General features: G+C 38.6%; 1 protein-coding gene and 1 long non-coding RNA gene across 4 annotated transcripts in view; both read left to right on the top strand.

Moving 5' to 3' along the window:
- The window catches only part of LOC148658048 (uncharacterized), a 283,796-nt gene that overhangs the window by 226,829 nt on the left and 34,371 nt on the right, over positions 1–22,596 (top strand). The window lies entirely within an intron of this gene.
- The window catches only part of bbx (BBX high mobility group box domain containing), a 43,348-nt gene continuing 31,175 nt past the window's right edge, over positions 10,424–22,596 (top strand). For 2 of the 3 annotated variants that reach the window (XM_088638953.1, XM_088638951.1), the window contains exons 1-2: positions 10,424–10,574; positions 12,700–12,773. The gene's annotated coding sequence lies outside the window, so the exon portion shown is untranslated. Of the gene's footprint in view, positions 10,575–10,885; positions 11,273–12,699; positions 12,774–22,596 lie in introns of those variants that run through there. The other variant, XM_088638952.1, reaches the window with a different exon arrangement.

The raw sequence follows: 22,596 nt of genomic DNA, 5'->3' as shown, positions 1-22,596 counted from the left end.
AGAAATAATTATGTTCTATAATCTTCTGCAGTCTTTTTGGATGGAGATGTGGAAACCCTGTGAAAGGACACAGACGGGAAAACAGGATATCTTCAACAGTGTGGCTGGGTAGTTTGTTCAGACTCCCATAACCCTTAAAGAAAATCTATTGAATTCCATTGGTCTTCAGTTGTGTCCTCTGGCTCATGTTTCACAGTTGGTTCTAGACCGATCTTGGAAATTTTACAAAATAGGCCAAGCTGGGTCTGGTCATTCCAGGGCTGGGAGCTCTCCAAGGAAAGCCAGGCTGCTGCTGTCAGTGGTGTTCATGGGAAGAAGTGGCATTTCTCCCTTGGTAATTAAGCACTTCCAAGCCCATACCTCAGCGTCGTGACCATGGCCTGAAGGCCTCTGCTGTGTGAGGTGCCAACCTTTGGATGAGACATTCAACTGAGTTCTCTTCCTGACCTGCTGTTCAATGACACTACAGGCAAGCATGGTCTTCCTTTCTCACATTATTATTATGATTTTTATTAATAAAAGCTTACACGTATAAAGCACTTTTCTGGACACTTTACTGAAAGTACGAATGTGCTTTACAGACAATGGTGACTTCACTCCACCACCACCAGTGTGCAGCCCCACCTGGATGATGCAACAGCAGCCATAGTGCACAGTGCGTTATGTGCACATCAGCTATCAGTGGGGAGGAGAACAGAGTGATAAAGCCAAATCATAGATAGGGATTATTAGGAGGCCATGATTAGAAAGAGCCAATTGGAAATTTGGCCAGGACACCGGGGTTACACCCCTACTCTTTTTGAGAAACGCCCTGGGATTTTTATTGACCACAGAGAGTCAGGGACCTCAGTTTTACGTCTCATCCAAAGGACGGCACCTTTTTACAGTATAGTGTCCCCATCACTATACTGGGGCCTTAGGATCCACACATTCCACAGGATGCTGGCCCCACTAACACCTCTTCCAGCAGCAACCTTAGTTTTTCCCAGGAGGTCTCCCATCCAGGTACTGACCAGGCTCACACCTGCTGAGTGTCACGATTGTAGTCCCTCCTCCTTAAGAGCGCTCCCGCTCTTTCACTTCAGACCTAATTTTGTGCACCTGCCCCTAGTACCAGCCGCCTTCCCGTCCCCCTTAAAAGTCAGACACCCACTCAGTTCCGGGCTCTGCATCTGACCCCCATATCACGCGAACCCGGGTCCCGATGTGTCTGGCTCCGTCATGTTTTTAAGTTCCTGTTCCTGTTACTGTACCCCTCGTCGGTCCCGACCCGGTTCCCGTTTGTAATCTCCTGGATGGATCGCCTGGCCATGGACTTAGGCTTGTGGTTTTTTTGGGGATTTCGCATTGGACTTCTTCTTGGATTGTTTGCCTCGGCCACACCTCCCCCGTGTACCAGCGCACCATGGACACGCCCCCTGTCTCCATTCCCGTCTCCTGCATGACTTTTCCCCCAGTGTTTCCTCACTTTTCCCCGGATTGTGTCGTCCGCATAGGGTCCGAAAAGAACTGCTATCTCATATTTTGTTGGTTATGTAACATAACATAACATAACATCATAACATCATCACTTTATTAACCCTTTACAATTTCTTGCATTAGGAATTATCTTTTCACATACCCCAGCTTGCTCTCCATGAGACACAGACAGGGAGAGAGCCTGGGGTCAGAGTGCAGGGTCAGCCATTGTACGGCGCCCCTGGAGCAGTTGGGGTTAAGGGCCTTGCTCAGGAGCCCAACGGAGTAGGATTCCTCTGCCAGCTGCGGGATTTGAACCGGCAACCTTCCAGCCACAGGTGCAGCTCCTTAGCCACAGAGTCATCAGAACATAAAACCACTTAAAATCTAGTTTGACAGGGGATACCCTTAAAACTGTGTTAACAGCACCCTCGCCTGAGCTTAAAGCAACACCTGCAACTTTGGACTCACAAGGAATTCTCACACGCAGAACCACATTCCAGCTACCTTCACCTTCTACCCAAAACTGTTTTCTATTGCCAAGGTCACGGAGCAAAACGTCTCCATTTTACACAATGAAGCTTCAACTGGAGAGCTTTTTTCCCGACCTGCCAATCATCTCATGCTACAGACCACCTCATCTACACAACCTTCTTGTCTCTTCTTAGTTCCCTTAATCGCCACAGGCAGGCGCTTTTGTTATACCACCATCAAATATGTATCCAGCACCGCACAAATATATTGACCCCTCTAGCATTTCAAGATCACCCAGTGGGTTTCATGGTTGTCCAGCAGTCTTATTCATTTCATTTCTTGCAGAAAGAAGCTTTTCATTTACATTTGGAAAACAGGAAGACGACTGCCAGACCATCTCAAGAAACATGTCAAAGCTGTGAGAATCGAAGATCTCTCCCAGTTATCAGTTATCTACTAGTAACCAACTTAATTAAATGTTCTTCTCGCTTGTTCCCTTTCTTGTGTTCTAGAAATCTGTGTTTAGTATCTGCAGAACACACAAAATGTCATTCTTAAAATAAATGACAAATTGAAAACTCTTACAGATCAGGCAAATTTGACATACTGTATGTGGATCTCAGTCATAATAGAATGAGATTTTTATTGACATTTCACTTATACAGTAGATCAAATATTCTTATTCCGCATGTTTAAACGTAACTATTTTTAACTTTATCCAGGTTTACCATGTAAACCATACAATGTGTGGGAGTAAATGGTGAAAAGTGGCTGGCAAGACCGCAGTGTCCTGTATGAATCACCCTTGATTAGTGCCAGAGAAAGTCTTTTCACTTCCCCCCTGTGCCTCGAAATTCACAACATGCACAACCTGCTTGTGAACGACAGAACGGGGAGGGGAACCTCGCAAAACTGCCCGCTCAAAGCCTGCTGAAAAAGCACGGTGCAAACAGGTATAAATCCATCCACTTTCTAGCCGCTTCTTCCAGACCCGGGTCACGACAGAGCCGGGGCCTATCCCAGCAAGCAATGGGCACAAGGCAGGGACACCTGTCCATCGCAGGTGAATATTTGTCATTTGTCTCAAAACATCATACCTTGCACACCCTTGCCCTGCCGGTTTATTTGTAAAGTTGTAAAGACTCCTCTCATAAGTACTTTTCAACGAGCCTCAAATCGATTATCATGAGCCTGAAGACAAAGGCAGTCGGCGCCATTGCAGTAGTAGACAATGAACGCCCATGGACAAGGCAAGGCCATGTGCCTCCTTGAATTTGTTCAAAATGGCAAACATGTTAATGTGTAAAAAGTGGTTTTCATTTACTAGAACAAGTGCCTGCTGAGCTACTGATTTCCTGGTGGGGCCTTAAAACATTTGGAAGTATTTCTGATAAAACATTCTAACAAGTTATTTTATTTTACCCCATAGCTCAAAAATAATATTTTGAGAGTCAGAGATTCTTTGCCAGAATGAAATCATGAAAACGCGAAGCATCAAGGTTTATAGACCGAGATGAAAATTATTTTGCCGGCTTGATTTAATTCAAAGCTTTTTTTTTTCTTCTGGAAGTATTAGGGCATTTTCCCAACAGAAAGGTAAATTACGCATGTTTTGAAAAAATTGAATATTTTTCTTTATGTTTTCGCTTATATTTTTCTACTGTGAAATATTTTACTTGTTACTTTATGTTAATTATTTTTGGAGTTTTATGCTTGATAGTATTGTAGAAATTTTATTTAATAATTTTAAAAACTCATTAGTGAGTATTTGATTTAGGAACAATACTAGTTATACATAAAGCCAACCATAAGCTTTGCATGTATCTAAATAATGTTGGTAAGCTATATAAAAGCACAAATTGTTGGGGTACATAGAGTGGGATTGTCTTGAGATTATACTTTACAATACCCTGGTAAGAACTAATTTCGGACATTGTGTACAATTCTGTCCAGCGCCTTACAAGACGGACATTGCTTCTCTGGTATCATTAAAAAAAAGAACAATAAGGTGATTCCTGACGTTAAAAGGATTTCAACACACAGTTTATAGGAGCGGTCTGTTTAGACTTGAGCACAGAAGACTACAAGGAGCCTAGATTAAACATTTAATATTATAAAAAGGTGATGACAAAATAACCCCAAGAGAACTGCGTTAGGACCAACTGAGAAAGGACCTCAAAACACATGTGGAAGTGTGTTTTGGAATGAAAACAGAAAGCATTCCTTCACACAAAGAAACTGGCTCAGTTATTCAACTATATCGTTAATGCAGAATCTCTGGTATCCTTCAGGAGAGGGCAGGAGGAGATTCACCCATCAATAAGGCCCAATTGCCTTCTCTCATACTGTATGTAACCTTCATTATGTTCTCATACATCTTAGATACAGGATGAATAAAAGATATTTAAAGAAGTATTGGGAGCAATGTACAGTATATACTGGAACATTTTATCATTTTGTTGTGTCTTTACAGTATACAGTAGATGTCCCTGGGCATGTGTCCGTTTGTCCTGTGAGGGACTGGTGTCCTGTCCAAGAGGCTTTCCCACCCCTCTGTCTTGTGTCTGTTGGGTTCTGTTCACTGTCATGAGCTAGAAAATACAATAATAAGATAAAGCGTTTATTTAAAACATATCTGGAGATTCAATTTGAGCAAATAATAGTGTTCCGCATAGAGCAATACTTTAGTATAATGCTTTGGAGTATGAATTAAAATTCTTAGAAATGCTTTCCTAAGTCTTAATCAACAGGCTGCTGTACAATACATTGAAATATGATTATCCCTAAAAAATAAGTACTGTGTGTATGCAAAAACATTAAAAGCCTCAAACAAATTGTAATCTTGAAAACAGAACAAAGTGTTGATTGTTTGCAATTGAAATCAGTATTTTGAAGTTTCACAGTGCTTTCAAATAACCAATTCAAATTCTTTGTGTAAGTGTGCTTTCCATCCTGGTACTGCCTTATAGCTTCCTTTGAAAAAAGAGCTAAAGTATTAGTGGTGAAAAGATATTCTCTTTTCTGAAAGATCTATGTAAAAGCAAGTAAATGTCCGACAAAATGCCCAATAAAGCTAAATATTGTCATTGCTTGATGGTATTATCTATCAGGAGAGGTCAACTAGCTTATAGAATTGATATACTGTGCACAGTTTAATGGGAGAACAAAAATATTGCATCCATTTTTGTTTTCAAATTTAGGCTCTAAATTTGTTAGTTAATAAAAAGCTCCTTTACTATAACGCAATTGCAATGATTCAGGAAGCGTTGCTATTGACTTTGCTCTTCAGAGGTTTGATACTCTGCTATTTTCTAGATGATTTTTGTTTAAAAAATAAGCAAAAGCTCAACCTGTAGCTACAAGAAAATCTACCATGATTTCCATTCATAAAAAACAAACACGCAAATCTACCGCAGATATGAAATGCAGCAGGAGAGTTAAGCCTGAAGGTTGTGTTACTTCAGTACCAAGGATGTTTTGAATCTAGATTACAAAAATGAGAGGAAAATGGTTTTTAACATTATTTTCACTTTCAAAGTTTCAATTATTTCTGTAGAAGTGCAATTCCTTTGAATAGTGTATTTGGAAAAAAAAAAAAATGCAGTAATCCAGAATTTAGCCACAGTGCGGTTCAAAAGTATTGGGACCGTGTTGTGTAAACTGAAAACATTACTATGATTTCTACTAAAGATCAGTATGAATTGTATCATTTCTCATGAAAAAACATGATTGAGTACATCAATCCCAAGTATTTTATTTTTAATCATGTCAACTTGGTCAATGAAACAAACATTTTTCTTTATTTAAAAAGAGCAAATATAGTAGTACAACTGTCTGACAGTCGTACTGGCTGAGTGTCTCTCGCTGGTCAGGCATTTGTTGTTAGGTACTTAGGTTAATACAAGAGGTGTGAAAATCCTTTCAACCTTCCTCACTTTGTCTTCATTGTTTTGAGGCCAGTGACCAAACCAAAAAACTTTCTGTGAAAGAAAAGGTAGGGAATTCTGAAACACAGAATACCAAAATCAGCAAAATATTGGAGAAAACAATTGTGTACAATTGCTAAATAACCAAGAATGGGTTGGCAATGAAACACGTGCATTTGATGACAATAAATGTCAGATCTGTCAAGGAAAACCTTGAAATAAGTGTCAGTAAAATCATCCACAACCTACAGAGTGAAAGTATCAAGCATCCACAGTTCAGAGAACACTGAGACACAGACTTACAAAGGCTACGCTACAAGGTGTATTACTCTCATCTGCCCTGAGAAAAGAAAAGCCAGAATAGAATTTGTTCAGAATAATAAAGATAAGACGGTGAGTTTTGAAAAAAAAAATGTTATGGACAGAGGAGACCGAAATTTAAACCTTCACCAATGGAACAGTGTGATGGAAAGGTTTAAATGTGGAGAAAAAAGGAATTGCAGATACCCCTTATACCACCTCGTCTGTGAAAAAATGTAGGGGCAGGTGGAGCCCAATGAGCTCTGAGGTTTACAGAAAGATTTTGTCTGCCTATGTAGAGGAAAGTGCATCTGACAGCATGATATTGATATTGACCCAAAACATACAGCCGGTGATATGACCCAAACGATAGGGAAGCACAATATTGACCCAAAACATACAGCTAATGCAGTTCATCGGGAGATAAAAATGGAAAATCTTGGACTGGCCAAGTCAATCTCTAGATATTAATCCAATTGAGCATAAATCTTACACACTGAAGAAGAGAACTGAAATAAGAACACCCCAGGAATAAACAGGAACACACAGTGGCTGCGTCAAAGGCTGGACAGAGCACATCTACAGTAGTTATTACACATGGAATCTGGTGAGATCACTGGGTCCCAGATTTCATGCAGTTATTACATTGAAGGGGTATGCTACACACTCTGAAATGTGACTGTCCCAATACTTCTGATCCCAGAGTTACCACTGAGTTAAATGCAAAGCCTATGTTTGTTTTCAAATGATGGAAATTGCCCCCAAATAATAATAAATAATATTTGACTTATTTATCATATTAAATATTTATTAACATCGTGGTCACAAATTGCTTGACCGCGAAGCAAAAGTAGTTGTGTATTACGCAGTGAGAAAAAGACAAATGCTAATGGTCAAAGGTTTGTCCTACAAAAGTCCTACATTCCTACCACATACATTCTGAGATTCGTGTACGTTTATATCTATCCTGTGGTTCTTGTATCTACCAGCACACTGTCCTTAAGGCTGTTAATGTATTTTGTCAATGGGAGATGTTGCAGTTTTCCAGTTTTCCAGCATCCTGAAGGACAAGGTTCTCCTCAGTGTCTAGGCCTTCCTGCTCAGTCCACGTAGTTCGATTTCCATGTAGGTTGCTTTGAGAATTGGAGACCGTGGAGTCTGCAGAGTCCACAGCGCTCATTTACAATCTCCAGTTTGTGCTCTTGGTTAGCCAAGCAGGTCTTTGTTCACTTTACACTATCCTGGCAGAGCGTTTCAGATCATAGCAGTGATGAAAACTGAAGCCTTGACTTATTAATCATTTTCCAGATGGCATAGCATGGAGCTGGAGAATCTGTCAGTATTTTTCCTTGTTTAGGATACCTTCTAGTTGTATTAATTATCCAGTACCACTGGAAGATAGGCAATCTCAGCCCTTTAGGGACCATTCACCATGTTCCCATGTTGGATAAGAACACAATTACATAAAGGGTACAGAAGACTGGACACCATTCGGTCCATCCTGTTTGTTTGGGTGCTAGTAGCTTAATGTTCTATGAACTTTGCCTGTTCCTTGGTCATCTTAAAAGGGATCTAAATTATTTCCGAATGAAGGCACTAAATAAGCTGAATGGAGGACTCCTCTCAGTTGGTATCTTTATGTTCTCTACTGTTCTGTTTTTGGATTTTAAATTTACCTAAATGTTATTTCCACAGGTGTCAGCGGGCCCTTGTGTTGCTGCTGATCTTGAAATATGCTGTTGTATCTCTCCTTTTTTGTCAGATGCATCCTCATTTACAGTCGAAAATTGTGAGCCTGAATTAATATCACCAGAGGATCTCATCTCAGGCAAACAGATGCTCTTGCAATGTTTAGAACGGCTTGCTCTATTCACAGGCTTCAAATGCAATTGCTTTGTACTGGCTCTGCTATAATATCAGCTTTTGCCATCCTGAGAATGGCTTTTGCCATTTTTCTACCAGTAGCAAAACATACCATGCTGAAACATTGAAATCTGCTATCAACAAAATCTGGTATCTGCACTAAAATACTGCATTCATTATATACATTCCGAAACCTCAGAATATTCCAAAATGCAGAACTTTATTAAACAAGTCTTGTTTTATGTACATTAAACAGAACAGAAATGCAAGAAGCTGTTCACCAAGGGTAGAACATTTTTTTGTGTCTGTCGAAATACTCTACCTCAACAGAAGAAATGAAAATGTGATGACTGTTGATTTGTTAGATAAAATATTCACCTCAAAAATAAATACTGTGTATCATATATACTATAGATTGTATTGCAAAACACGTTAGGGGTCCCTTTTGCATGACTGTACAACAGCATGCACATTTTAACACACTTTATAACCAGAAATTAAATGCAGTATAGTACAGTATTTCTGGCTACATACTGTATGTATTTTGTGAAACACATAAGCTTCTCTAGTCAGATAAAAAGAAAAAATTGTCTGGAGAAAACATTGTGCTTCATAATAAGAGTATTTGCTGTCATGTAAATACTGAAGTTCTGGATTATTGCCATCCAAATATCCACTTTCAATCCTCTTGTCCTGGTCGGATGGATTAAATCTTTATTTAACAGCTAAATAACCATAGGGAGCACTTTGATGTACATTAACGGTTGTCATTTTGTATTACTGTAAATATAAAAACACACTTTAACTCCTTGAAAAAGTTGTGACGACCTTTCACTATTTGCAAGGGGGGAAAAGGTTTTGCACTTGTGCACTGCCCTAAATAAAAGACAAATTAAAAGACAAAATAAAGTACACTATGAAGACACTGTGTAGTCTATTCTATAGTCTATTCTATAACCAATTGTAATGGTGCACACAGTGGGTTCTATCAGACTCAATAAATAAAACTATAGTTTTCCTTTTGCCTTTAAATTTACTGTATAGCCTTTACAATGAATTCCAAGCACCTTAACTGATACCTGCTTTTTGTCTCATATGCTGTACTATGGTTCATGAGATGTTAATATTGACACATTCTCTCTTCTTCTGACATTTGTGAATTTGAACCTTGATTTTTGAGTGGTGCAGCACTGAGTTGCTTGGCTCTTAAAGCTTTTAAAATTAAAGACAGCTAATAAAAGCTCCAGAAAAAGAAGATGGATACACCAGAAAATGATTCTGGTGATAAAGAGTTGCTAAAGGAAATCTTTCTGTATGATGATTAAATGAAAGTATGAATTAATTTCTGTTACAAAGCAGGATAAAAAGCTACAACGAAACATAACTCTTAGTGAGATCAAGATAACCTGGCCTGTGAAAAAGTTCATTTACACTTCCAGGCACAGTCCTGAATTCAGGAAGCTGGTCAATCGTGCTACAACATCACATTTACTGCATGGCTCTCAGATTTAATATACATCATTGAAATAAATATATTATTCTGAATAGTTTTCAAAGTCTTCATTATAAACTGCATGTCTGGTCGAATACGTTTGCAGGGCATGGATTTCATTCAACAACACTAAGTCATTTCCTGATCACAGCCGGGGCTTTATTTTTTGATAACCTGTAAAGTTTAACTGTCAGAAAGTACTTTTACAGCCTAAGGATGAGAATATACAACGTTATATCCAAAACCCACACTCTAAAACGTTTCCAATTAAGTAACATTGCAATTGTAGCGGCTGGCGCATTTACAGTTATTTTTATCGAAAGAAACAATAGCTCATCGGAAGAATATATTAAGCTTCTAACACGTCATAAGGTCAGAAGGAATAGAAAAAACGTGCAAGAGAACGGTGCAAAATGAACTCCTAAGACGCATTCTGCACTCCCAGATTTGTACGGCAGATAATGTAACAGTCATACATTTCTTAAATGTGCAGCCTTCGCGTACATTTTCATCTTTCAACACAACACGGGGCCGCTTACTAGATATTACTTAACCTGAGCTTTCCACACAAAACGAAAGCCATTGGTATATGTGACCGCTGGCTTTTTTTTTTCTTTAGTTAAGCTTCGGGTTTGTTGTGCGTCGTGCAACACAGGAGGTGTACGGACGATGCCGCCTCCATGACATTGTTCTTGTGCTTCTAATTAGTTCGGTGGACATTTCGCTAGCACTTCCCCCCACTACCTGGTGTGTTGTGCAGTGTACATGTCCAGAACATTATGAAGATGTTATATTAATCTCTCAGTCTTTCAACGCTGCTCCATTGTTATGGGCTCGCTGTGTGGCTGATTCGGGCTGTCTCTCAGGCTGCCGTCCAATCACAGACAGCCTTACATGAAAAAATAATATATTTTCAGTCAGTGCATGTACAGTACAGTATGTTGCAAAAAAAACTGTTCAGAGAAACACACTGGGAGAGGGTGAGAGAGAGAGGGGGACAACGGCTCCTCGGAGCACCACTCTTTACTTTCTCATAATTTAACCGGTCGGCCTCTCGCGGGGTAAGTACTATTACACTTACACGGCTCCACTTCATTTTCCAAACACTTTCCCCTCTTCTCCAATCCCTTACAAACACAACACCCAGGAAGCCAAAGATACTTAGTAGTCATACACGACAAACACAGTCAGGTCTGTGCGAGATACAGTGGCTCTCTGGGCAGACGCAATCATCCTTTTCTCGCTTTCCTCGCTGATACTTCCTCAGTCACTGTAAAAAAAAAATGCATGAAAAAAAGTTTCCACAAGAGATGTGCACACTAAAGGCCAGAATGTGAATGATTATGTTAACACGGCTAGGCCAGTCAGTACCAGGCTAGGAACATCCACAATACAGTACTACACACGACCAAAGAGAGCGAGAAACATTTGGGCGATCGGGGGAGGCAGGAAAAAACAACCCCAGAAAATTGTTCGAGGAAAACGAAAGTGCCGCAACACAATTTCATCTGAACAAGTGCCTTATTTCGGTAGACAATGCAACGTTTTAGTTAGTTTTGGAGACTTGGGAGTGCAATATTGCGCCTGATGCGGAAGGCAGCATTCAAATCCAGCGAAAAGAAAAGTGTTCAGAGTCAGTGAGGTTGTATTTGTGTTGTTGTACTAGTACCAGGGCAGAACTGTTATGATGTGTCAATAAGTTTAAAGGTGGACGGAGGCTGGAATGCTGAGGCCTTGGTATTTGAGTCGGGTCTCGGAGGTAAGTTTTCATATTTGACGACCGTCATGACAGAAAACTTGCAGCTATTTTATCCCACAATAAGATCTGAGTGCCTTTTTGTCGAGAGCACTCAGTCATCCAGAGGAAAAATTGTACCAGCTTATTATTGCTACGAGCTGGCAGCAGGGAAGAGCGTGGTGACTTCGTTTTTCGTAAATTATCGCTTGCCCAGAATTGCGATCAATCTGCTTAAATCACGTTAGAACGGAATATGTTTGCTCCTGTGTCGTGTTCGGCTCACATCTTTAGTTAGTGTTCGGTAAAAGACGATGCAAAAGCTAGAGACAATATGTACGACATAGTCAAGCGAGCGAGAGAGAAGCTGTTTGCTTTCCTCTTTGAGAAACGGTATGATCACTTCCCCTCATCGAAGATCTTATTGTTTTTTAAAGCAAATAATCTGAAAGAAGCCTCGGCTAGTCACGGATGGTGTGATTTGTAAAAGTTTGGGGACGAAAAGTGAGGTGATGTCGGCTATAAAGTGGCTTTTGAAACCATTGCATGTTCTGCTAATGACACGTTCAGTACAGCAACTCGCATCAGGGTACTTTTATTTCATCTAATAGATCAGAGGCAGAGATCAGGCCAAATTAGGAGATTTTCACAAATATCGAGACTTATAAACGTCAGTTTAAGTAATGAAAGGGGTCGTATCGTCAACAGGGAAATCTTTCTTAATGAATGCATTTTGCGGAGTTTGACAGGAGTGAGATTTGCGCTTCGTTTTCCCCAAAGCAAGATGGACTCTCTTTCGCTTGTCTGTCTCGTCAGACCCCAGATCGACATTTTGCACCGAGATGCAAACTTGAGCTTTGCTCTGTAACAGATAATTAGGGCAGATCAGCAAAATTAGCATTCGTCGAAGGTCGATGTTGAAATCGGGACAGTCATTTTCAGACGTATTCCTGTAATTTTTCCACTTCTCAGCGCCGAGAAAAGCGGCGCCTACGGTTTGCAGCTACAGCACCAGTCCGGTCTTACCTGAAAACTGCTACAACGTTGCAATTACTGTACTGTACATCCACTCGGGCGTACTGTACTTGTGATGATATTTTTGTGCTCTTATTTACACGCCACTTGGCGATCGCTAGATACAAAGTTTCGGAATTTTGTTTTTTTTAAATGTTATGGACGGCGCTGTAGCTGTAACATTTGTCAACTTGACGCTGGAAGTACGCAGAATAATACAACACCATAGTTTGGGCACTATCTGACTAATGCACGTACAGTATTGTACGGCTTCTCCGTGTTAGAAAGTTCATGTCGGAGAATAATTGTTGAGACTGAAGGTTAATCTTGCTCATATCATTCAAAGTCACGAATATGACATTGTTCTGGGGCTCGTCCTGTAATTGAAATCTAAAATGATCTCTGACTGAAGATTCAGTGTTTTGTATTTTTTATAGGTCATCATCACATGACAAAGACTGAGTGACAGATTCATCTTCATCTTTCAGATATTTCCATTTTCTGTACCTAAGTAAGTAAAACCTACGGTTCATTTATCAACATCAAATGAGTTGTTTTTCCTTCATGTTGTTTCCTTTTTTATTTTATATGTACTTTAAAAAATAATCCTGACATTGCTTCATTTTCATTTATGCCAGTGAAACTAGTATCCTAACCAAAGATGTTTACTTTGGTTTTCAAAGCAGTTTCGTTATTGTTTAGTTCAGATATTTGTAAAATATGTGTTGTGAGAAAACAAATTAAAAGTGGCAGGTACTGTTGCAGACTTCAGAAAATGTCTGTCATGGAGCTACAGTACAAGCTCTGTCATAATTTTAAGATTTATGAAAGTGTGCAATCAAAGTAGGAGACAGATTTCTGTAAATGATCTGCACCTCAGTGTCAGTATACTGTACGTTCGACTATGTATATCAGTGAATGCAATGACCATACAGTTTCTGTAATGCATTTTCTGTTACTCTTTCTGCTGTTTTCAATACATGTGTTACTGTAAACAATTCATATGCTGCGTATTTCAAAATGATCCACAAATGTCATTGACACCTTTTCTACAAATATGCACTCTTATTTTTAAGAACTACAAGCAGTTTTTGTGCGATGAACTCATTTTTAGAGAGTAAATGCTCATGAACTACATTAGTATCTTTAAACAGTTGTTTGACCTCTTATACTCTATATACTGTACATATTTATGTTTTACAATGATTCAATGTAGGATTTTGATCCTCAGTTATGAAAGTGTTATCCTTAACTGTCCCTTCATTGCTCTTGTAAAATGATCAGGAGAATGCTTGTTCCTCCAAATTACTAAAAACAAGTTATTTTAATATTCACAATGGGAGTATTTTACATAGTACCATAGAAATAATCCCACAGCCCACCTAAATTTTAATACAATATATCGTCTACATTTATGATTCCATGTATCAGGTGATACTGCATTTCCCTTACAGTGTTTTTTAAGTTACGGTACTGTATATACTTGTTGAGAGCTGCCATTTGTAATGACTAAGAAAACATAGAATGGAGGAGAAATTCATATACTGGTGTGATAAAATGTACTTTTCATGCAGTATTTTCATTCCAACATGTATAAAATAGTTTATTGTGTGATGAAATACATTCTTCAAGGGTGTGAAAAGCCAACAAGCAATTGAGTTATTTCTGTGACACCAAATGTCCTAAGGAAGGAAGTATAAAAATCTTGAGAGAAATTAAATAATGCAGGAAAACCACCACACAAACGTGTTTAAGAAACTGGCAGGTAACTTTGAATTTTGAAATAAAGTTTTAAAAATTCTACCTTGGATTAATCAAAATGTCAAACTATAGTTTTTTTTTTGCGCTGTGGTCTCTAGTGCAGGTAGTGTGGTGGGAATTTGTTATTAGTGCAGGTTTTGAATTTAGATTTGAGTTTTGAGCAAAGGATAAATTAATAAAAAGTGATATGTAGAAAAAACAGTTTAATTTGTGCTAAAGATTCCTAAAGTGATACAGGGGCAGGGGTAGCTCACTGCATCCCAGAGCTCTTTCAGTTTTTCAGTTCTAAACCGTTGTTTTGCCTTAATAATTACCTGGGAGTCAGAGTGACGTCCTCCTGGTCCAGGGTCCTGTGGTGCATTCATTTAGCCTTCGGGAAACTTATAAAGTGCTTTGAGCTGAAGTTTATGCTGTTTACAAGACACACAGGGGTCCAGGTGGCCTTGTTACTGGTGCTGTTGAGTAGCTGGAGGTGTCAGAGGCTGACATACTGCAAAAAATAGAAGGAAAGAAAATATAATGTAGTTTTGAAGGTTTCCAAGCAGTCCTTGCTCATTTACTTCAACAGTGATAGTGAGCCACAAGTAAAGTAAAGGGAGAAATAGAATGACGCCTCCCAAGTTTGGTGTCATTGGTCAAACAGTTTTTGAAGATGGGCAGTTAGTGGTAGGATGCATGTTTTGAAGTAGTAGATGACGACCTGTTGTAGGTGTAAACAGTGAAGTGTCGCCACATTTGAGGGGCAAATCTGAAGCAGGTTTTAGTGTGATGAAACCTGCGATCAGTATAACGTCTCGTATGAATCTCATCTCGACCATGAAGCCTAGTCATCAGGCAGCCATCTTGTTTAAGATGGAATTCCATTTCTGATACATGTTAATCGTGTTGCCACTGAAACGCTTAATACCAAATCTGGACTAAACTGGCCAAACCCTGGCATTTTATGATAACAGGTTACATCTCAACAAGAGAACAAAATGGTAGCCAAGAAACTAGCCTGTTTTATGAAGGAAGGAAGTACAGCACTAGAATGATACCAACCATTTTTGTGATTTTTGTGTTTTTTGTGAATGTTTGTGATTCTTAAAATTTTTGTGAGCTCGCAGAAAAAGACATTTCATTGCCAGCAACTACTGCTGCACGCCGTATTGTTGTGCATTTGATAAATAAACTTTGATCTGATTTTTGAACCAAGTTTTGAGTTAATTACATATACTGTTTTTGAAGAAGAGCAGTTAGTGTTGCAGGGCCTGTGAGGATCTGGTGTTTTAGTACTGTATAACGTACTGCTGCAGCCAATGGGGTGCAGTTCCACAGCAGGTCTGCCAAGTTCTTGGTCAATATGTGCTATGGTTCCCAAGACAATAGTGGTCTTTTGGTACATCTGTGAAGTTTCAAGTTAGTAGGACAGAGGACTTTTGCTATTTATTTGATAACAAATATTACTGTAGCAGGTCAGATCTTGAAAAGGTTTTGGCTTTTCTAGTGTAGGCAGTTTCAGAATGTTGCATGTAGGTTACAAAAACATCCACTGTTAATATAAAAGGGAAACGCAGAGCTTGAAAAGCGTACAGTGCGAGAAAGACCTAGGTATTAATCTAGAAACATCAATTTCTGCATTTCCAGATATATCCCACACTGACAGGCTGAAAGAACTGAGTTGTTCTTAGTTTCAAATGGAGAAGACTGATTCAGGTATTCAAAATCCTTAAAGGATTTGATAAAACCAATCCCATGACCCAATGTGAAGCACAACCCAGAGGACACTAGTGGAAACTGTGTTGGGGGGGTATATTTATGACTGAGAACAGTAGGCACTTCTTCACATGAGTTGTAGGGGTCTGAATTAAGTCAGAATCATGACCAGGTCATGATTTTGATGCTGGGTAGCTAGCTTGTTTCAGGAAAAACAAAAAATTGACACATTTCTACTACAGTTGGTGCAGCTGTTCATAAGATTAAAAAAATGAGTTTTCAGTGGTCTGGTTGCCATCTTAATTGACACTGAACCTTAATTTGGTCATGGATTTTGTGATCTGATTTCCCGACTAGTTGCTAGGCTGCACAGTCTCTGAAAAATATATAAAAAATCATGGTCAGTGAAACCAGTTATAGAGAAAGGGATGATGTCAGGTTCTATGATAATATAAATTTGTCTTAACATGTTTTCTTCATTTTGTAACTGAGTCCAGGAGACATTTTCCAAAAGCTCATTTTAAACGGCCAGAAAGGTTTAACACCGGCTACCAGACCTTAAACTGTCCTCAGAGAAAACATGGTCGTCTCTACTTCCCACTTTCTGATGGAAAGTCCTGAACTTTCTGAAATGGCTGCTCCACAGGTTCACATGTTCTCAGAAAACCAGTGTTTCAGCTCAGAATGCCTCCATGACACTGCACCAGGATATTAGCCCAAAAGTGGCATACCGTCTTGGGATATTGGTGAATTGATCAAGGGAGCAAGGGAGCAGTTCTGTATGTCGGAGTATTTGGCCATTTTCCCCCTCTCTGGTGAGACTGAAGGCTTGATAAGAATGTTTTATCTGTTTAATTGGACACTGATGTCTTGCATTTCTTTGTGTTATTTAGACGTTGATGACGGTCACAAAGCACAAATCGTTATTTTTCAAAGACTCTTTCCTTCCTGTGTATGATGAGTAGTGAAAATGGCATCTAGTATGGAGGTAATATATATGATGTTTGGACAGAATCAATACGTGAAACTCATTACAGAGTCATTACAGATATTGAGTAATTAAAGGAGTGTTTTATGTTATGTAAAATGTATTTGGTTTTAGTTCTGAATATTTTATTTATTTTGCCTGAGGGATGTGCTAGAACTAGAAACACACTGACATCATGTCCTTCACGTGGCAACATTCTTCAGAGAAGCCTTCTTATAAATGTAAAAATATCAACATGTGTGATAACGACATCCCCAACATGATTTTAAATTGTATTTAGATTTTTAATTATTTAAGAATGTGAAGGGTGGATGAAAGTTGCTTGTTAATTTGCTGTAATTGCTGCAGAGGTCTATTCAAAGAGAACATTAGTATGGGATGGTACATCTTTTTGAACTTTTGAATCTAACTTGTCATGCAAATGTTTATTTCCTGAAAAATATTATTCCAAAATGCTGTTACGTTTTTTGTGTCACTTGGAATTTCCAGTCCCATCCCTCAGTTACTCTAGTTAGTTTATGCCTTGATCGAGTAATATGAGAATTATTTTTAAAATTCTATGCTTTATTAAGAGGAACTTAAAATGAGAGAAAATAGTCTTTTGTTCCTTTGTTTCTCTTTTACGGCGAGTGGCTAACTGGTGTTTCTCTTTTGTTCTGAGTGGAGTTAGTGACACACAGGTATTTAAGCCACTATCAAAACAGAATAAACTCCTTATAGTCTTCATTGCCTGTATAGGAAACTGGTGGAACTAAGAATATAGATATTCATCTGACTTGCCTTGTACAGTGTTTGACCAGTTTAGGATTGTGTGCTTGTCCTGTGACTTGGAAAGGGGATGTGCCTGTTTAAACCTGCAGTTATCACATCTGTTGAAAGTGGGAAACAACCTTGTTTGGAGAAAGACACCATAGACCAGAGTTACTAATGTGCTGTTTGTTCCTTTCGTTATGTAGAGTAAATATTAGCATTTAGTGTATGTTTGTAAGGCTTTCACCTAAGATTAAATATGATACTGTTTTGGAATATGGACAGAATACTATGAAGCATATCTAAAATAATTGAAAACTAGGTCCACTGAATGATTTTTACCAGTTTTACTGTAGGCACTGAAGTGCTAAATTAATAAAAGTAATAAAGGAAGTGAAACAAACATTGAGTTAATTACACCCTGAGTGAGATGATTGGATGTGTCTGTTTAGTTGGAATTAAAATGATTAATAAATTGTCATTAATATTAACGATTTATGCGTCTCCTGGAATAGATTCAGAGGAGATCTTCTGGTTATTTAAGCTGGGTTGTTCCTAAAACTTTCTCTGTGTTCCCTCCTGTACAGACCTACTGTAACGTGTCTTGTAAGTTTGCTTTCTTATTTGCAATTTGGCTCTGCCCAGATGGTCGCTTTGGGAAAGACAGGAATGCCAGTGGCACATGTGGGGCAGAGTGACAGAGACTGGTCTGCATGGAGGGTCTATCAGAAAATGATAACCACACTATCTAGAAAAGTTAGATGTGTCCGTTTTGCTCAGCTTCTCAATGGCGTCACTGCAGTTTAGGTTTTGATTTTTGAACTGAACATGTGAGGTTATGTCTTGGCAAAATAGTCTAATTTAGATTGAATGTTACATGGTAGCTGTGGAATCAGGATGTAGTACAACTGTAAAGTCCCCAAATTCATATTAAGCCCTTAACATCCAAATATTTTGCATTAAGGGTCTTTAAAAGGGATAACTGGATTATTAGTGCCTTTAAGGTGCTGGTTTGTTCTTTCGGAATGATTACATACTTTTTCCAGAATACATTCTGTATATCCATTGTGTGCTATGTATGAATTTCTGCTTTGCTCAATAAATACACTGTAGGCACCTTCATATTGATTAATGGATTCTCAAGTCATTTTCTTGACTTTTTGAATGAAGTATTGAATGTATTTTAAAACATGTTGAATTTAAACTTTACTGGATATAAATTGAGGTATTTTTTTAAAAGTACCTCCTTTTAAAAAAACGTATACTGTATACAGATTAAAGTTACTGCATTCAATGTTCATTCCATCCTATCCCAAATGATTTAGTAGTAATTTACATCAATAACTCTTAATGATTTGTTAACCTCTCTGTTTTCACACACTGTAGTTGTTTATTTCCATTCTTGGATATCACATCACATATGATTGAGTTATAGTCATACAGCCCTCTGACACTGTTAGTTTTTAAAAGACTACAATTAAATGAAAGATTTCTTATTTCCAGTGGTTAATTTTGTTATCATTTTGTGGATCATCTGATGCATGTATTGAATTAAACCGGTGTTTAATTTGTGCTACTGTAATTTTGGCATCTTTCTCTGTAGCATATACTGTACCCTGATCTCAGGTGACTGTGAGAGAGAGCTAACAGTAACTAGAGCCATTCAGTAAATGTGCTTGAAGCAGTCTTTACACGTAAGAGATCTTTTTCTTTGCTTGGACTAAGAAAAAGCACAAACTCAGAAGTCTTGTATTGTGGTTTAGTGACAGGATAGCAGTTGTGATATAGCGCTCATTCACATTTGATTCAATGTTGTTCAGGTGGATGCCAATAAACTGAACTGTCGTGGGGCTTGGTTTGTAAAGCATGTCCTTTAATGACCCCATGATTGCATAGATGTACAGTAACTCTTTGTTCCCACAAATAGGTGGAGGTTTGTGCTCTTCAGATGTCGGACAGTTGTACAGTGTAGAGGTTTCCTCTGTGATTGGGGAACTGCTTCTGTACAAGTTCCTTCAAAACTGAACGTAAGAAAATTATGTCATAGAAAGAGATGGCCTTTTGATCCATCGTGCTGGTTTGGTTACCAGCAGCTTATTGATATGAGCATCTGTTGTATGCTGCTGTTTCTTGAAGGTTCCCAATAACTGGCTTGAAGAACATGTTTGTTCTGCATATTGCAGATACTCCCCACTCTTAGTGTATAAAAGTGCCTGGTTTTCTAAATTTTGGACTGCCTTTTAGAATTCTTTTGAATATTATTTCTAACTACATTTGCAGCAAAGTGAATGGATTTATTGTTTTTTTTAACATGCACAATTTTAGTGTGGCAAAGTTTTTGACAGTTGGCTCTTAAAGTTTTTCCATAACGCTGAAAGACATCTCATGAGACATCATGTGAGATAAAAGCACGGCACTGAGAAACTAAAAGTTTGTAGCGTAGCTTTTTCTTAATCTCTTTTAGCTTTTATTGTTAATTGGGTGCTGATTAGCTGCAGTCCAGGACACAATTGTTAATGCAGCTCTAATTAATATCTAATGTAGAATGTAGCACGCTTCATTTGCTTCCTAACAGTCATTTTGCTCCTTATTAAATCGAACTAATCTGTTACTCACAGAAGAGTCTGCTGCAGATTTATTACTTACAGTAGTTTGGGTTAATCTTAACAGTCGTTAATTGTATGAAAGGAGTTTTAAAGTTTATTAATAAATGGCTAATATTGACACAATTTGTGATATTGTGACATACAGTATGTAATCAAAATATAAAAACATTTTAGATTGAAATACAGCTTGTGTTCTCTTAACAGAGAATGGTGGGAGAAAGTAAGAGTATTTTTTATTTTTATTTTTTGGCTCCATTTCTCATCAGTTATGGTGCTTCCTGACCACTGTTCACAGTCCCAGTATAATGCCTCTGTGTGTTTTTACATTGAGTTGATATATCCTTAAATAAGTGTTGATACTTGTGGTTATAGATTGAAAACCAGAGTCTAGAAATGACCCACGTCAATTCCCTTTGTCTGCATGGTTTTTACTTCAGCGTAAATGCAGAAAGTGTAGTGTTTGATGAGAAGGGATGTGTTTGCTGGGTGCAAAGATATTTTTCAAATGTGAAAATTGAATTTTTAAAGCAATGCTGTCATATGAATAAGACAGTTTTATCTTTCAGCAATTCTAGCCTTTCAGTAAAAACAGATTTGAATTACTGTATCTGAAAAATGTCTGGATTTCTTTCTCATTTCCACCGTTTCGTATCAACTTTTTCAACAGTTTAAACTGGACGGTTTCCTTCGCCCCTCATATGGATTGCATTCCTGGTGTGGGTATGCAAGGTTCTACTTTGCAGACACCTGGAATAGCAAAATCCAGTCTTTTCAGGATTGCTTTGGGATTAGCAGGGGTCTGTTGAAAGCCATTTTGCTGGTTCCGTTGTGCTTTGAACAGGTTCAGGTTTAATTGGAGTACAAGTAAGACCTAACATGCCGTAGTGGTGGAAATGTGAAATTGAAGTGGAGTGATACCTCTGACTGGATTGAAGTGAATTTTATCAAAGTGCTCTCGTTTTTTTTGGGGGGGGGTATCTGAAAAGGGTGTTGCTTGAGCTGAAAGGGGAAAGAAAAACGATTCAGCCAGACTACATTCTAAGTCTTTGCGATAACACCTTCCAGTAAAGCTCTTGTACTAATTACCCCTGTTTTTAAAAAGTGCAATTACAGTTGAATCCCACCTTCGTTATCAAGACTGTTTGGGCTCCTCCTTTTAGATGGGGTGTGCTCTACGTTGAATGTGGCAGCAGCTCCACTATGTGACAAGAGCCAAGCAAGTGAGAATGCGTGTAGGCTGATTTTGGGTGCCTAGACATAATAATAATAATTGCTTACATTTATATAGCGCTTTTCTGGACACTCCACTCAAAGCGCTTTACAGGCAATGGGGACTCCCCTCCACCACCAAGGGTGGCAAAGCTGTAGGCGGTCATTAGGGAGCAGCTGCTGATCTAGGTTGAGTGAGAGAAGTTTGTACAAGCAGGGCTGCACGAGAGAGAATTTGAGCCAGAATAATGGGACATGTTGTGCTATTTGTCGACATGCTTGCAGGCGATTCTGTTTAATAAAGCATACCGTTTCTTTAATTGACAAACTATTATCCTGCTTTCCAGTTCTGGCTTCATCCACTGATATCGTTACATATTATAATTAATTATGAGAACAACAAATAATTCTAGATTAGAACGAAGGCCTGCTGCTCAGGTATGAACGTGCTGAGTGAACACCTCCTTTGTTAAAAAAGGAGATCCTGATCACTCGTGAATTAAAGCCTTCACTGAACCCAGCCACATCGTGACAGCAGGTTTTACCTATTTTGTTTATCTTCAGAAAACACAAGGAAAAAATGAAGAATTATTTAAAGAATTCAACACTTCTCTTAACAATCTGACTTTGGCTTTTCGAGTAAGAACTGTTGGGACTGTGATTCAAACTCTCAGTGGAAACGGGGTTAAAGGCACAGTATCTGAGATGTCATCCTCTGCTGGCAGTAATCTGTAATCGGTGACAAGAGGTAACACTGGTAACGAGACAGTCCATCGAGACGGTCTCATGCTTATACCTCCTGCTGTATCTTTTCCAGGACTGTTACCATCTGACCGGTCTCGTCAGTGCCTGAATAATGGCAAGCTTGATAACAACGCTGATCACTACTTTTCCCCCACATTTAACAGAATCCCCCCACATAATAACAGCTGTTATGGGTTCAATAGATCACATAGGTCACATAACTTCATATACCCATATGTAGACCAAGCTCAAATAAATCAACACTTATTTGAATTTAGCATTTTCTTTACAATTTGGGCCGTAGGTGACGAAGGTGAATAATTTTGTCACAATAATCCAGGGTTTCCTTCTTCCCTTTGTGCTCAGTAATTTGAATTCTCATTTACGGTATAGCTCTGATTCTTCTTTGTGACTATCAAAGCCTATAGTGCAATGCATGCAGTATTTTGAATGTTCCTGTGCTTCTCATGGCTCACAGTCACCTAGGAAACTTTGAAGTGTCTCAGAGCCTAAAATTAAACTTTCTGTGGAGATAGAAGATAGAGAGCAGTCCTCCTCCGAATATTTAAAAGAGAGCCCAA

This window comes from Lepisosteus platostomus, chromosome 7 (assembly GCF_059453375.1).
Source record: "Lepisosteus platostomus isolate fLepPlt1 chromosome 7, fLepPlt1.hap1, whole genome shotgun sequence".
NCBI classification, from domain to species: Eukaryota; Metazoa; Chordata; class Actinopteri; order Semionotiformes; family Lepisosteidae; genus Lepisosteus; species Lepisosteus platostomus.
The sequence above is the reverse complement of the archived record's forward strand: the minus strand, read 5'-3'. Positions and strand labels throughout refer to the sequence as shown.